Source organism: Hemiscyllium ocellatum, chromosome 37 (assembly GCF_020745735.1).
Source record: "Hemiscyllium ocellatum isolate sHemOce1 chromosome 37, sHemOce1.pat.X.cur, whole genome shotgun sequence".
Lineage (NCBI taxonomy): Eukaryota > Metazoa > Chordata > Chondrichthyes > Orectolobiformes > Hemiscylliidae > Hemiscyllium > Hemiscyllium ocellatum.
This window is the reverse complement of record NC_083437.1, coordinates 42054518-42070431: the sequence shown is the minus strand read 5'-3', so window position 1 is coordinate 42070431 and position 15914 is coordinate 42054518.

Genomic DNA, 15914 nt, shown 5'->3' with positions numbered 1-15914 from the left:
TAATGTGATGGGAAAAGTGATGAATGCTGTTACTGGGAATGTGATGGAGAAAATGAGGAATGCAGAAAATGGGGAACGTGATGGAGAAAGTGAGGATTGCAGATACTGGTGAACTGGATGGAGGAAGTGAGGAATGCGAATCCTGGGAACGTGATGGAGAAAGTGAGGAGTGCTGATAATGGGGAATATGACGGAGAAAGTGAGCAATGCAGATACTAGGAACGTGATGGAGAAAGTGAGGAATGCAGATACTGGGGAACCTGATGGAGAAAATGTGGAATGCAGATACTGGGAACATGATGGAGAAAGTGAGGAATGCAGTCACCAGGGAACATGACGGAGAAAGTAAATAATGCAGATCCTTAAAAGTGATATAGAAAGTGAGCACAGCAGATACTGGAAATGTGATGGAGAATGTGTGGAATGCAGATACTTGGAATGTGACGGAGGAAGTAAGGAATTCAGATCATGGGTAATGTGATGGGAAAAGTGAGGGATGCTGATTCTGGGAATGTGATGGAGAAAATGAGGAATGCAGAAAATGGGGAACGTGATGGAGAAAGTGAGGATTGCAGGAAATTGGGAATGTGGTGGAGAAAGTGAGGATTGCAAATACTGGGGAACGTGATGGAGTGTGTGAGGATTGCAGTTTCTGGGGAACAGGATGGAGGAAGTGAGGAATGCAAATGCTGGAAACGCGATGGAGAAAGTGAGGAGTGCTGATAATGGGGAATATGACGGAGAAAGTGAGCAATGCAGATACTAGGAATGTGATGGAGAAAGTGAGGAATGCAGACACTGGGAAATGCGATGGAAAAAATGAGGAATGCAGATACTGGGGAACCTGATGGAAAAAATGTGGAATGCAGTTACTGGGGAAACTGATGGAGAAAATGTGGAATGCAGATACTGGGAACATGATGGAGAAAGTGAGGAATGCAGTCACCAGGGAACATGACGGAGAAAGTAAATAATGCAGATCCTTAAAAGTGACATAGAAAGTGAGCACAGCAGATACTGGAAATATGATGGAGAATGTGTGGAATGCAGATACTTGGAATGTGACGGAGGAAGTAAGGAATGCAGATCATGGGTAATGTGATGGGAAAAGTGAGGGATGCTGATACTGGGAATGTGATGGAAAAAAGTGATGAATGCAGATGCTGGGGAACGTGATGGAGAAAGTGAGGAATGCCAACACCTGGGAACATGATAGATAAAGTGAATAATGCATATACTGGGAACGTGTTGGAGAAAGTGAGGAATGCAGATACTGAGGAATGTGACAGAAAAAGTGAGAAATGCAGATGCTGGGGAGCTTGATGAAGAAAGTGAGGAATGCAGATTCTGGGGAATGTGATGGAGAAAATGAGGAATGCAGATATCGGGGAATGTGATGGAGAAAGTGAGGAATGCAGATTCTTGGAATGTGACGGATGAAGTGAGGAATGCAGATACTGGGGATCGTGATGGAGAAAGTGTGGAATGCAGATACTGGGAACATGATGGAGAAAGTGAGGAATGTAGAAACTGGGAAATTGGTGGAGAAAGTGAGGAATACCGATACTAGAAATCTGATGGAGAATGTGAGGAATGAAAATATTGGGCACCGTGGTGGAGAAAGTGAGGAATACAGGTGATGGGAATGTGACGGAGAAAGTGAGGAATGCGGATCATGGGGAATGTGATGGGAAAAGTGAGGAATGCAGATACTGGGAACATGCTGGAGAAAGTGAGGAATGCAGAAAATGGGGAACATGATGGAGAATGTGAGGATTGCAGATTCTGGGGAACAGGATGGAGGAAGTGAGGAATGCTCATAAATCGGAATATAACGGAGAAAGTGAGGAATGCAGATACTGGGGAAAGTGACTGAAAAAGTGAGGAATGCAGATTCTGGGGAACATGATGGAGGAAGCAAGGAATGCAGTCACCAGGAAACATGACGAAGAAAGTGAATAATGCAGATACTGGGAAAGTGATATAGAAAGTGAGCACCGCAGATACTGGAAATGTGATGGACAACGTGTGGAATGCAGATACTGAGGAACATGGCGGAGAAAGTGAGGAATGCAGATACTGGGAACGTGATGGAGAAAGTGAGGAATGCAGAAAATGGGGAACATGATGGAGAATGTGAGGATTGCAGATTCTGGAGAACAGGATGGAGAAAGTGAGGAATGCAGATACTGGGGAATGCGATGGAGAGAGTGAGAAATGCAGATACTGGGGAAAGTGATGGAGAAAATGAGGAACGCAGATACTGGGAATGAGATGGAGAAAGTGAGGAATGCATTTACTGGGAAAAGAATGGAGAAAGTGAGGAATGGAGATACTGGGAATGTGATGGGAAACGTGAGGAATGCTGATACTGGGAATGTGATGGAGAAAATGAGGAATGCATAACACGGGGAACATGCAGATTCTGGAGAACAGGATGGAGAAAGTGAGGATTGCAGATACTGGGGAACGTGATGGAGAGTGTGAGGATTGCAGTATCTGGGGAACAGGATGGAGGAAGTGAGGAATGCAAATGCTGGAAACATGATGGAGAAAGTGAGGAGTGCTGATAATGGGGAATATGACGGAGAAAGTGAGCAATGCAGATACTAGGAACGTGATGGAGAAAGTGAGGAATGCAGTATCTGGGGAACTGGATGGAGGAAGTGAGGAATGCGAATCCTGGGAACGTGATGGAGAAAGTGAGGAGTGCTGATAATGGGGAATATGACGGAGAAAGTGAGGAATGCTGATACTGGGAATGTGATGGAGAAAATGAGGAATGCAGAAAATGGGGAAAGTGATGGAGACAGTGAGGATTGCAGATACTGGGGAACGTGATGGAGAAGTGAGGAATGCAAATGCTGGAAACGTGATGGAGAAAGTGAGGAGTGCTGATAATGGGGAATATGATGGAGAAAGTGAGCAATGCAGATGCTAGGAACGTGATGGAAAAAATGAGGAATGCAGATACTGGGGAACCTGATGGAGAAAATGTGGAATGTAGATACTGGGAACATGATGGAGAAAGTGAGGAATGCAGTCACCAGGGAACATGATGGAGAAAGTGAATAATGCAGATCCTTAAAAGTGACATAGAAAGTGAGCATAGCAGATAGTGGGAATGTGATGGAGAAAGTGATGAATGCAGATACTGGGAAACGTGATGGAGAAAGTGAGGAATGCAGATACTGAGGAATGTGACAGAAAAAGTGAGAAATGCAGATGCTGGGGAGCTTGATGAAGAAAGTGAGGAATGCAGATTCTGGGGAATGCGATGGAGAAAATGAGGAATGGAGATATCGAGGAATGTGATGGAGAAAGTGAGGAATGCGGATTCTTGGAATGTGACGGATGAAGTGAGGAATGCAGAGGGGAATGTGATGGGAAAAGTGAGGAATGCTGATACTGGGAATGTGATGGAGAAAATGAGGAATGCATATCACGGGGAACATGCTGGAGAAAGTGAGGAATGCAGAAAATTGGGTACATGATGGAGAAAGGGAGAATTGCAGTCACCAGGGAACATGACGGAGAAAGTGAATAATGCATATCCTGGGAAAGTGATACAGAAAGTCAGCACAGCAGATACTGGAAATGTGATGGAGAACGTGTGGAATGCAGATAGTGGGAACGTGATGGAGAAAGTGAGGAATGCAGATAATTGGGAAAGTCTTGGAGAAAGTGAGGAATGTAGATACAGGGAAATTGATGGAGAAAGTGAGGAATACTGATACTGGAAATCTGATGGAGAATGTGTGGAATGACAATACTGGGGAACATGATGGAGAAAGTGATGTATGCAGATACTGGGGACCGTGGTGGAGAAAGTGAGGAATACAGGTGCTGGGAATGTGATGGAGAAAGTGAGGAATGCAGATTCTTGGAATGTGACGGAGGAATTGAGGAATGCGGATCATGAGTAATGTGATGGGAAAAGTGATGAATGCTGTTACTGGGAATGTGATGGAGAAAATGAGGAATGCAGAAAATGGGGAACGTGATGGAGAAAGTGAGGATTGCAGATACTGGTGAACTGGATGGAGGAAGTGAGGAATGCGAATCCTGGGAACGTGATGGAGAAAGTGAGGAGTGCTGATAATGGGGAATATGACGGAGAAAGTGAGCAATGCAGATACTAGGAACGTGATGGAGAAAGTGAGGAATGCAGATACTGGGGAACCTGATGGAGAAAATGTGGAATGCAGATACTGGGAACATGATGGAGAAAGTGAGGAATGCAGTCACCAGGGAACATGACGGAGAAAGTAAATAATGCAGATCCTTAAAAGTGATATAGAAAGTGAGCACAGCAGATACTGGAAATGTGATGGAGAATGTGTGGAATGCAGATACTTGGAATGTGACGGAGGAAGTAAGGAATTCAGATCATGGGTAATGTGATGGGAAAAGTGAGGGATGCTGATTCTGGGAATGTGATGGAGAAAATGAGGAATGCAGAAAATGGGGAACGTGATGGAGAAAGTGAGGATTGCAGGAAATTGGGAATGTGGTGGAGAAAGTGAGGATTGCAAATACTGGGGAACGTGATGGAGTGTGTGAGGATTGCAGTTTCTGGGGAACAGGATGGAGGAAGTGAGGAATGCAAATGCTGGAAACGCGATGGAGAAAGTGAGGAGTGCTGATAATGGGGAATATGACGGAGAAAGTGAGCAATGCAGATACTAGGAATGTGATGGAGAAAGTGAGGAATGCAGACACTGGGAAATGCGATGGAAAAAATGAGGAATGCAGATACTGGGGAACCTGATGGAAAAAATGTGGAATGCAGTTACTGGGGAAACTGATGGAGAAAATGTGGAATGCAGATACTGGGAACATGATGGAGAAAGTGAGGAATGCAGTCACCAGGGAACATGACGGAGAAAGTAAATAATGCAGATCCTTAAAAGTGACATAGAAAGTAAGCACAGCAGATACTGGAAATATGATGGAGAATGTGTGGAATGCAGATACTTGGAATGTGACGGAGGAAGTAAGGAATGCAGATCATGGGTAATGTGATGGGAAAAGTGAGGGATGCTGATACTGGGAATGTGATGGAAAAAAGTGATGAATGCAGATGCTGGGGAACGTGATGGAGAAAGTGAGGAATGCCGACACCTGGGAACATGATAGATAAAGTGAATAATGCATATACTGGGAACGTGTTGGAGAAAGTGAGGAATGCAGATACTGAGGAATGTGACAGAAAAAGTGAGAAATGCAGATGCTGGGGAGCTTGATGAAGAAAGTGAGGAATGCAGATTCTGGGGAATGTGATGGAGAAAATGAGGAATGCAGATATCGGGGAATGTGATGGAGAAAGTGAGGAATGCAGATTCTTGGAATGTGACGGATGAAGTGAGGAATGCAGATACTGGGGATCGTGATGGAGAAAGTGTGGAATGCAGATACTGGGAACATGATGGAGAAAGTGAGGAATGTAGAAACTGGGAAATTGGTGGAGAAAGTGAGGAATACCGATACTAGAAATCTGATGGAGAATGTGAGGAATGAAAATATTGGGCACCGTGGTGGAGAAAGTGAGGAATACAGGTGCTGGGAATGTGACGGAGAAAGTGAGGAATGCGGATCATGGGGAATGTGATGGGAAAAGTGAGGAATGCAGATACTGGGAACATGCTGGAGAAAGTGAGGAATGCAGAAAATGGGGAACATGATGGAGAATGTGAGGATTGCAGATTCTGGGGAACAGGATGGAGGAAGTGAGGAATGCTCATAAATCGGAATATAACGGAGAAAGTGAGGAATGCAGATACTGGGGAAAGTGACTGAAAAAGTGAGGAATTCAGATTCTGGGGAACATGATGGAGGAAGCAAGGAATGCAGTCACCAGGAAACATGACGAAGAAAGTGAATAATGCAGATACTGGGAAAGTGATATAGAAAGTGAGCACCGCAGATACTGGAAATGAGATGGACAACGTGTGGAATGCAGATACTGAGGAACATGACGGAGAAAGTGAGGAATGCAGACACTGGGAACGTGATGGAGAAAGTGAGGAATGCAGAAAATGGGGAACATGATGGAGAATGTGAGGATTGCAGATTCTGGAGAACAGGATGGAGAAAGTGAGGAATGCAGATACTGGGGAATGCGATGGAGAGAGTGAGAAATGCAGATACTGGGGAAAGTGATGGAGAAAATGAGGAACGCAGATACTGGGAATGAGATGGAGAAAGTGAAGAATGCATTTACTGGGAAAAGAATGGAGAAAGTGAGGAATGGAGATACTGGGAATGTGATGGGAAACGTGAGGAATGCTGATACTGGGAATGTGATGGAGAAAATGAGGAATGCATAACACGGGGAACATGCAGATTCTGGAGAACAGGATGGAGAAAGTGAGGATTGCAGATACTGGGGAACGTGATGGAGAGTGTGAGGATTGCAGTATCTGGGGAACAGGATGGAGGAAGTGAGGAATGCAAATGCTGGAAACATGATGGAGAAAGTGAGGAGTGCTGATAATGGGGAATATGACGGAGAAAGTGAGGAATGCAGATACTGGGAAATGCGATGGCGAAAGTGAGGAATGTAGATACTGGGAGCATGATGGAGAAAGTGAGGAATGCAGTCACCAGGGAACATGACGGAGAAAGTGAATAATGCAGATCCTGGGAAAGTGATACAGAAAGTGAGCAGAGCAGATGCTGGAAATGTGATGGAGAACGTGTGGAATGCAGATGCTGAGGAACATGATGGAGAAAGTGAGGAATGCAGATACTGGGAATGTGATGGAGAATGTGAGGAATGCAGACACGAGGAACATGATGGAGAAAGTGAATAATGCAGATACTGGGAACGTAATGGAGAAAGTGAGGAATGCAGATTCTTGGAATGTGATGGATGAAGTGAGGAATGCAGATCATGGGGAATGTGATGGGAAAAATGAGGAATGCATATCACGGGGAACATGCTGGAGAAAATGAGGAATGCAGAAAATGGGGAACGTGATGGAGAAAGTGAGGATTGCAGATACTGGGGAACGTGATGGAGAAAGTGAGGAATGCAGATTCTTGGAATGTGATGGATGAAGTGAGGAATGCAGATCATGGGGAATGTGATGGGAAAAATGAGGAATGCATATCACGGGGAACATGCTGGAGAAAATGAGGAATGCAGAAAATGGTGAACGTGATGGAGAAAGTGAGGATTGCAGATACTGGGGAACGTGATGGAGAAAGTGAGGAATGCAGATTCTGGGGAATGCGATGGAGAAAATGAGGAATGCAGATATCGGGGTGTGATGGAGAAAGTGAGGAATGCAGATTCTTTGAATGTGACGGATGAAGTGAGGACTGCAGATCATGGGGAATGCGATGGGAAAATGAGGAATGCAGAAAATGGGGAACGTGATGGAGAAAGTGAGGAATGCAGAAAATTGGGAACGTGATGGAGAAAGGGAGGAATGCAGATACTGGGAACGTGATGGCGAAAGTGAGGAACAGACACCAGGGAATGCAAATGCTGGGAATGTGATGGAGAAAGTGAGGAACAGACACCAGGGAATGCAAATGCTGGGAATGTGATGGAGAAAGTGAGGAGTGCAGATAATGAGGAACGTGATGGAGAAAGGGAGGATTACGGATGCTGGGGAACGTGATGGAGAATGTGAGGATTGCAGATACTGGGGAACAGGATGGAGGAAGTGAGGAATGCAAATGCTGGAAGCTTAGTGGAGAAAGTGAGGAATGCTGATAATGGTGAAAATGACAAGGAAGTGAGCAATGCAGATACTGGGAACGTGATGGAGAACGTGAGGAATGCAGATACTGGGAATGTGATGGAGAAAGTGAGGAATGCAGATACTGGGAAAGTGATGGAGAAAGTGATGAATGCAGATACTGGGCACAGTGGTGGAGAAAGTGAGGAATACGGATCATGGGGAATGTGATGGGAAAAGTGAGGAATGCTGATACTGGGAATGTGGTGGAGAAAATGAGGAATTCAGAAAATGGGGAATGCGATGGAGAAAGTGAGGATTGCAGATACTGGGGAACGTGATGGAGGAAGTGAGGATTGCAGTTTCTGGGGAACAGGATGGAGGAAGTGAGGAATGCTGATAATGGGGAATATGACGGAGCAAGTGAGCAATGCCGATACTGGGAACGTGATGGAGAAAGTGAGGAATGCAGATACTGGGAACATGATGGAGAAAGTGAGGAATGCAGTCACCAGGGAACATGACGAAGAAAGTGAATAATGCAGATCCTGGGAAAGTGATATAGAAAGTGAGCACAGCAGATACGGGAAATGTGATGGAGAATGTGTGGAATGCAAATACTGGGGAACATGACAGAGAAAGTGAGGAATGCAGACACTGGGTGCATGATGGAGAAAGTGAGGAATGCAGTCACCATGGAACATGACGGAGAAAGTGAATAATGCAGATACTGGGAAAGTGATATAGAAAGTGAGCACAGCAGATGCTGGAAATGTGATAGAGAAAATGAGGAATGCAGATATCGGGGAATTGATGGAGAAAGTGAGGAATGCAGATTCTTGGAATGTGACAGATGTAGTGAGGAATGCAGATCATGGGACTGTGATGGGAAAAGTGAGGAATGCTGATACTGGGAATGTGATGGAGAAAATGAGGAATGCATATCACGGGGAACATGCTGGAGAAAATGAGGAATTCAGAAAATGGGGAATGCGATGGAGAAAGTGAGGATTGCAGATACTGGGGAACGTGATGGAGAAAGTGAGGATTGCAGTTTCTGGGGAACAGGATGGAGGAAGTGAGGAATGCTGATAATGGGGAATATGACGGAGCAAGTGAGCAATGCCGATACTGGGAACGTGATGGAGAAAGTGAGGAATGCAGATACTGGGAACATGATGGAGAAAGTGAGGAATGCAGTCACCAGGGAACATGACGAAGAAAGTGAATAATGCAGATCCTGGGAAAGTGATATAGAAAGTGAGCGCAGCAGATACGGGAAATGTGATGGAGAATGTGTGGAATGCAAATACTGGGGAACATGACAGAGAAAGTGAGGAATGCAGACACTGGGAACATGATGGAGAAAGTGAGGAATGCAGATATTGGTAAAATCATGGAGAAAGTGAGGAATGCCCATACTGGGGAATGTGATGGCGAAAATGTGGAATGCAGGCACTGGGTACGTGATGGAGAAAATGAGAAAAGAAAATACAGGAAAAGTGATGGAGAACATGAGGAATGCCAATACTGGGGAATGTGATGGAGAAAGTGAGGAAAGCAGATTCAGGGAACGGGATGAGAAAGTCAGTAACGCAGATACTGGGAATGTGATGGAGACAGTGAGGACTGAAGACACTGGGAATGTGATGGAAACAATGAGGAATGCAGATATTGATAAATTCATGGAGAAGGTGAGGAATGCTGATACCGAGGAACGTTGTGGAGGAAATGAGGAATGCAGTTTCTGGGATCAGATGGAGAAACTGAGGAAAGCAGATCTGGGGAACATCTTGGAGAAAGTGAGGAATGCAGATTCTGGGGAATGTGATGGAGAAAAGGAGGAATGCAGATATCGGGGAATGTGATGGAGAAAATGAGGAATGCAGATTCTTGGAATGTAACGGATGAAGTGAGGAATTGCAGATCATGTGGAATGTCATGGGAAAAGTGAGGAATGCAGGCACTGGGAATGTGATAGAGAAAATGAGGAATGCATATCACAGGGAACATGCTGGAGAAAATGAGGAATGCAGAAAATGGGGAACGTGATGGAGAAAGTGAGGATTGCAGAAAATTGGGAACGTGATGGAGAAAGTGAGGATTGCAGATACTGGGGAACGTGATGGTGAGTGTGAGCATTGCAGCATCTGGGGAACAGAATGGAGGAAGTGAGGAATGCAAATGCTGGAAACTTGATGGAGAAAGTGAGGAATGCAGATATCGTGGAATGTGATGGATTAAATGAGGAATGCAAATACTAGGGAATGTGATGGAGAAAGTGAGGAATGTAGATTCTGGGGAAGAGGATGGAGGAAGTGAGGAATGCAAGCGCTGGGAACGTGATGGAGAAAGTGAAGAATGCAGATGCCGGAGAACATGATGGAGAAAGTGAGGAAGGCCGATACTGGAAATGTGATGGAGAAAGTGAGGAATGCCGATACAGGGGATTGTGATGGAGAAAGTGAGAAATGCAGATTCTAGGAATGTGATGGAGAAAGTGAGGAATGAAGATACTGGGAATGTGATGGGAAAAGTGATGAATGCAGATCCTGGGGAATGTGATGGAGAAAGTGAGGAATGAGATACGGGAACGTGATGGAGAATGTGTGGAATGCAGTTTCTGTGATCATGATGGAGGAACTAAGGAATGCTGATATTGTGGAACGTGATGGAAAAAGTGAGGAATGCAGATACTGGGGTCCATGATGAAGAAAGTGAGGAATGCTGATATTGGGGAGCGTGATGGAAAAAGTGAGAAATGAGATACTGTTTACGTGATGGAGAAAGTGAGGGATGCAGATATTGTGGAACGTGATGGAGAAAGGGAAGAACGCAGATACTGGGAACGTGATGGAAAAAGTGAGGAATGTAGCTAATGTGGAACGTGATGGAGAAAGTGAGGACTGCAATACTGGGAACGTCATGGAGAAAGGATGGAATGCATATAACGGGAAAAGTGATGGAGAAAGTGAGGAATGCAGAAAATGGGGAACATGAACGAGAAAGTGAGGAATGCAGATACCGAGAACGTGTTGGAGAAAGTGAGGAATGCAGACACTGGGGAACGTGACGGAAAAAGTGAGGAATGCAGATTCTGGGGAACGCGATAGAGAAATTGAGGAATGCAGATTCTGGGATCATGATGAAGAAAGTGAAGAATGCAGTCACCAGGGAACATGACGGAGAAAGTGAATAATGCAGATCCTGGGAAAGTGATACAGAAAGTGAGCAGAGCAGATGCTGGAAATGTGATGGAGAACGTGTGGAATGCAGATGCTGAGGAACGTGACGGAGTAAGTGAGGACTGCAGATACTGGGAACGTCATGGAGAAAGGATGGAATGCATATAATGGGAAAAGTGATGGAGAAAGTGAGGAATGCTGATACTGGGGAACATGATGGAGAGAATGAGGAATGAGATACTGGGAACGTGATGGAGAAAGCGAGGCGTGCTGTTTCATGGATCATGATGGAGAAACTGAGGAATGCAGATATTGGGGAACGGGATGGAAAAAGTGAGGAATGAAGATACTGGGAAAGTGATGGAGAACATGAGGAATGCAGATACTGGGGAACGCGATGGAGAAAGTGAGGAATGCAGATATTGCAAAAGTCATGGAGAAAGTGAGGAACGCTGATGCTGGGGAATGTGATGGAGAAAGAGAGGAATGAGATACTGGGAACGTAATGGAGAAAGTGAGGAATACAGATACTGGGGAACGTCATGGACAAAGCGAGGAATGCTGCTACTGGGGAACATGATGAAGAAAGTGAGGAATGAGATACTGGGAACATTATGGAAAAACTGAGGAATGCAAATAGTGGGGAACGTGACGGAGAAAGTGAGGAATGCAGATACTGGGAACGTGATGGAGAAAGTGAGGACTGCAAATACTGGGGACATCATGGAGAAAGGATGGAATGCAGAAAATGGGAAAAGTGATGGAGAAAGTGAGGAATGCAGAAAATGGGGAACATGAACGAGAAAGTGAGGAATGCAGATACTGGGAACGTGTTGGAGAAAGTGAGGAATGCAGACACTGGGGAACGTGACGGAAAAAGTGAGGAATGCAGATTCTGGGGAACGCGATAGAGAAATTGAGGAATGCAGATTCTGGGATCATGATGAAGAAAGTGAAGAATGCAGTCACCAGGGAACATGACGGAGAAAGTGAATAATGCAGATCCTGGGAAAGTGATACAGAAAGTGAGCAGAGCAGATGCTGGAAATGTGATGGAGAACGTGTGGAATGCAGATGCTGAGGAACGTGACGGAGTAAGTGAGGACTGCAGATACTGGGAACGTCATGGAGAAAGGATGGAATGCATATAATGGGAAAAGTGATGGAGAAAGTGAGGAATGCTGATACTGGGGAACATGATGGAGAGAATGAGGAATGAGATACTGGGAACGTGATGGAGAAAGCGAGGCGTGCTGTTTCATGGATCATGATGGAGAAACTGAGGAATGCAGATATTGGGGAACGGGATGGAAAAAGTGAGGAATGAAGATACTGGGAAAGTGATGGAGAACATGAGGAATGCAGATACTGGGGAACGCGATGGAGAAAGTGAGGAATGCAGATATTGCAAAAGTCATGGAGAAAGTGAGGAACGCTGATGCTGGGGAATGTGATGGAGAAAGAGAGGAATGAGATACTGGGAACGTAATGGAGAAAGTGAGGAATACAGATACTGGGGAACGTCATGGACAAAGCGAGGAATGCTGCTACTGGGGAACATGATGAAGAAAGTGAGGAATGAGATACTGGGAACATTATGGAAAAACTGAGGAATGCAAATAGTGGGGAACGTGACGGAGAAAGTGAGGAATGCAGATACTGGGAACGTGATGGAGAAAGTGAGGACTGCAAATACTGGGGACATCATGGAGAAAGGATGGAATGCAGAAAATGGGAAAAGTGATGGAGAAAGTGAGGAATGCAGAAAATGGGGAACATGAACGAGAAAGTGAGGAATGCAGATACTGGGAACGTGTTGGAGAAAGTGAGGAATGCAGACACTGGGGAACGTGACGGAAAAAGTGAGGAATGCAGATTCTGGGGAACGCGATAGAGAAATTGAGGAATGCAGATTCTGGGATCATGATGAAGAAAGTGAAGAATGCAGTCACCAGGGAACATGACGGAGAAAGTGAATAATGCAGATCCTGGGAAAGTGATACAGAAAGTGAGCAGAGCAGATGCTGGAAATGTGATGGAGAACGTGTGGAATGCAGATGCTGAGGAACGTGACGGAGTAAGTGAGGACTGCAGATACTGGGAACGTCATGGAGAAAGGATGGAATGCATATAATGGGAAAAGTGATGGAGAAAGTGAGGAATGCTGATACTGGGGAACATGATGGAGAGAATGAGGAATGAGATACTGGGAACGTGATGGAGAAAGCGAGGCGTGCTGTTTCATGGATCATGATGGAGAAACTGAGGAATGCAGATATTGGGGAACGGGATGGAAAAAGTGAGGAATGAAGATACTGGGAAAGTGATGGAGAACATGAGGAATGCAGATACTGGGGAACGCGATGGAGAAAGTGAGGAATGCAGATATTGCAAAAGTCATGGAGAAAGTGAGGAACGCTGATGCTGGGGAATGTGATGGAGAAAGAGAGGAATGAGATACTGGGAACGTAATGGAGAAAGTGAGGAATACAGATACTGGGGAACGTCATGGACAAAGCGAGGAATGCTGCTACTGGGGAACATGATGAAGAAAGTGAGGAATGAGATACTGGGAACATTATGGAAAAACTGAGGAATGCAAATAGTGGGGAACGTGACGGAGAAAGTGAGGAATGCAGATACTGGGAACGTGATGGAGAAAGTGAGGACTGCAAATACTGGGGACATCATGGAGAAAGGATGGAATGCAGAAAATGGGAAAAGTGATGGAGAAAGTGAGGAATGCAGAAAATGGGGAACATGAACGAGAAAGTGAGGAATGCAGATACTGGGAACGTGTTGGAGAAAGTGAGGAATGCAGACACTGGGGAACGTGACGGAAAAAGTGAGGAATGCAGATTCTGGGGAACGCGATAGAGAAATTGAGGAATGCAGATTCTGGGATCATGATGAAGAAAGTGAAGAATGCAGTCACCAGGGAACATGACGGAGAAAGTGAATAATGCAGATCCTGGGAAAGTGATACAGAAAGTGAGCAGAGCAGATGCTGGAAATGTGATGGAGAACGTGTGGAATGCAGATGCTGAGGAACGTGACGGAGTAAGTGAGGACTGCAGATACTGGGAACGTCATGGAGAAAGGATGGAATGCATATAATGGGAAAAGTGATGGAGAAAGTGAGGAATGCTGATACTGGGGAACATGATGGAGAGAATGAGGAATGAGATACTGGGAACGTGATGGAGAAAGCGAGGCGTGCTGTTTCATGGATCATGATGGAGAAACTGAGGAATGCAGATATTGGGGAACGGGATGGAAAAAGTGAGGAATGAAGATACTGGGAAAGTGATGGAGAACATGAGGAATGCAGATACTGGGGAACGCGATGGAGAAAGTGAGGAATGCAGATATTGCAAAAGTCATGGAGAAAGTGAGGAACGCTGATGCTGGGGAATGTGATGGAGAAAGAGAGGAATGAGATACTGGGAACGTAATGGAGAAAGTGAGGAATACAGATACTGGGGAACGTCATGGACAAAGCGAGGAATGCTGCTACTGGGGAACATGATGAAGAAAGTGAGGAATGAGATACTGGGAACATTATGGAAAAACTGAGGAATGCAAATAGTGGGGAACGTGACGGAGAAAGTGAGGAATGCAGATACTGGGAACGTGATGGAGAAAGTGAGGACTGCAAATACTGGGGACATCATGGAGAAAGGATGGAATGCAGAAAATGGGAAAAGTGATGGAGAAAGTGAGGAATGCAGAAAATGGGGAACATGAACGAGAAGGTGAGGAATGCAGATTCTGGGGAACAGGATGGAGGAAGTGAGGAATGCAAATGCTGGGGATGTGATGGAGAAAGTGAGGAGTGCAGATACGGGGGAAGTGAGGAATGCAGAAAGTGGAAATGTGATGGAGAAAGTGAGAACTGCAGAAACTGGGAAACGTAGTGGAGAAAGTGAGGAATGCAGATACTGGGGAAGGGATGTGGAAAGTGAGGAACGCAGATCCTGGGAATGTGATGGAGAAAGTGAGGAATGCAGATACTGGGAATGTGATGGAGAAAGTGAGGAATGTAGCTAATGTGGAATGTGATGGATAAAGCGAGGACTGCAGATACTGGGAACGGCATGGAGAAAGGGTGGAATGCAGATAGCGGGAAATGTGATGGAGAAGGTGAGAAAAGCAGATTCTGGGGAAGAGGATGGAGGAAGTGAGGAATGCAAGCGCTGGGAACGTGATGCAGAAAGTGAAGAATTCAGACACCAGGGAACATGATGGAGAAAGTGAGGACTGCAGATACTGGGAATGTCTTGGAGAAAGGGTGGAATGCAGCTAACGCGAAATGTGATGGAGAAGGTGAGGAATGCTGATGATGGGGAAGGTGCTGGAAAAAAAGAGTAATGAGATACTGGGAACGTGATGGAGAAAGTGAGGAATGCTGATGATGGGGAACGTGCTGGAAAAAAAGAGTAATGAGATACTGGGAACGTGATGGAGAAAGCGAGGCGTGCGGTTTCTGGGATCATGATGGAGAAACTGAGGAATGCAGATATTGGGGAACGTGATGGAGTTGGTGAGGAATGCAGATCCTGGGGAACGTGATGGAGAAAGTGAGGAATACAGATATTGTGAACATAATGGAGAAAGTGATGAATGCAGATACTGGGGAACGTCATGGACAAAGTGAGGAATGGTGATACTGGGGAACGTGATGGAGAAAGTGAGGAACGCAGATATTGTGAACGTCATGGAGAAAGTGAGGAATGATGTTTCTGGGGAACGCAATGGAGAAAGTGAAGAATGAGATACTGGGAACGTGATGGAAAAAGTGAGGAATTCAGCTATTGTGAAAGTCATGGAGAAAGTGAGGAATGCTGATGCTGGGGAACATGATGGAGAAAGAGAGGAATGAGATACTGGGAACGTGATGGAGAAAGTGACGAATGCAGATACTGGGGAACGTCACGGACAAAAGGAGGAATGTTGCTACTGGAGAACATGATGAAGTAAGTAAGGCATGAGATTCTGGGAACATTATGGAAAAACTGTGGAATGTAGAAAATGGGGA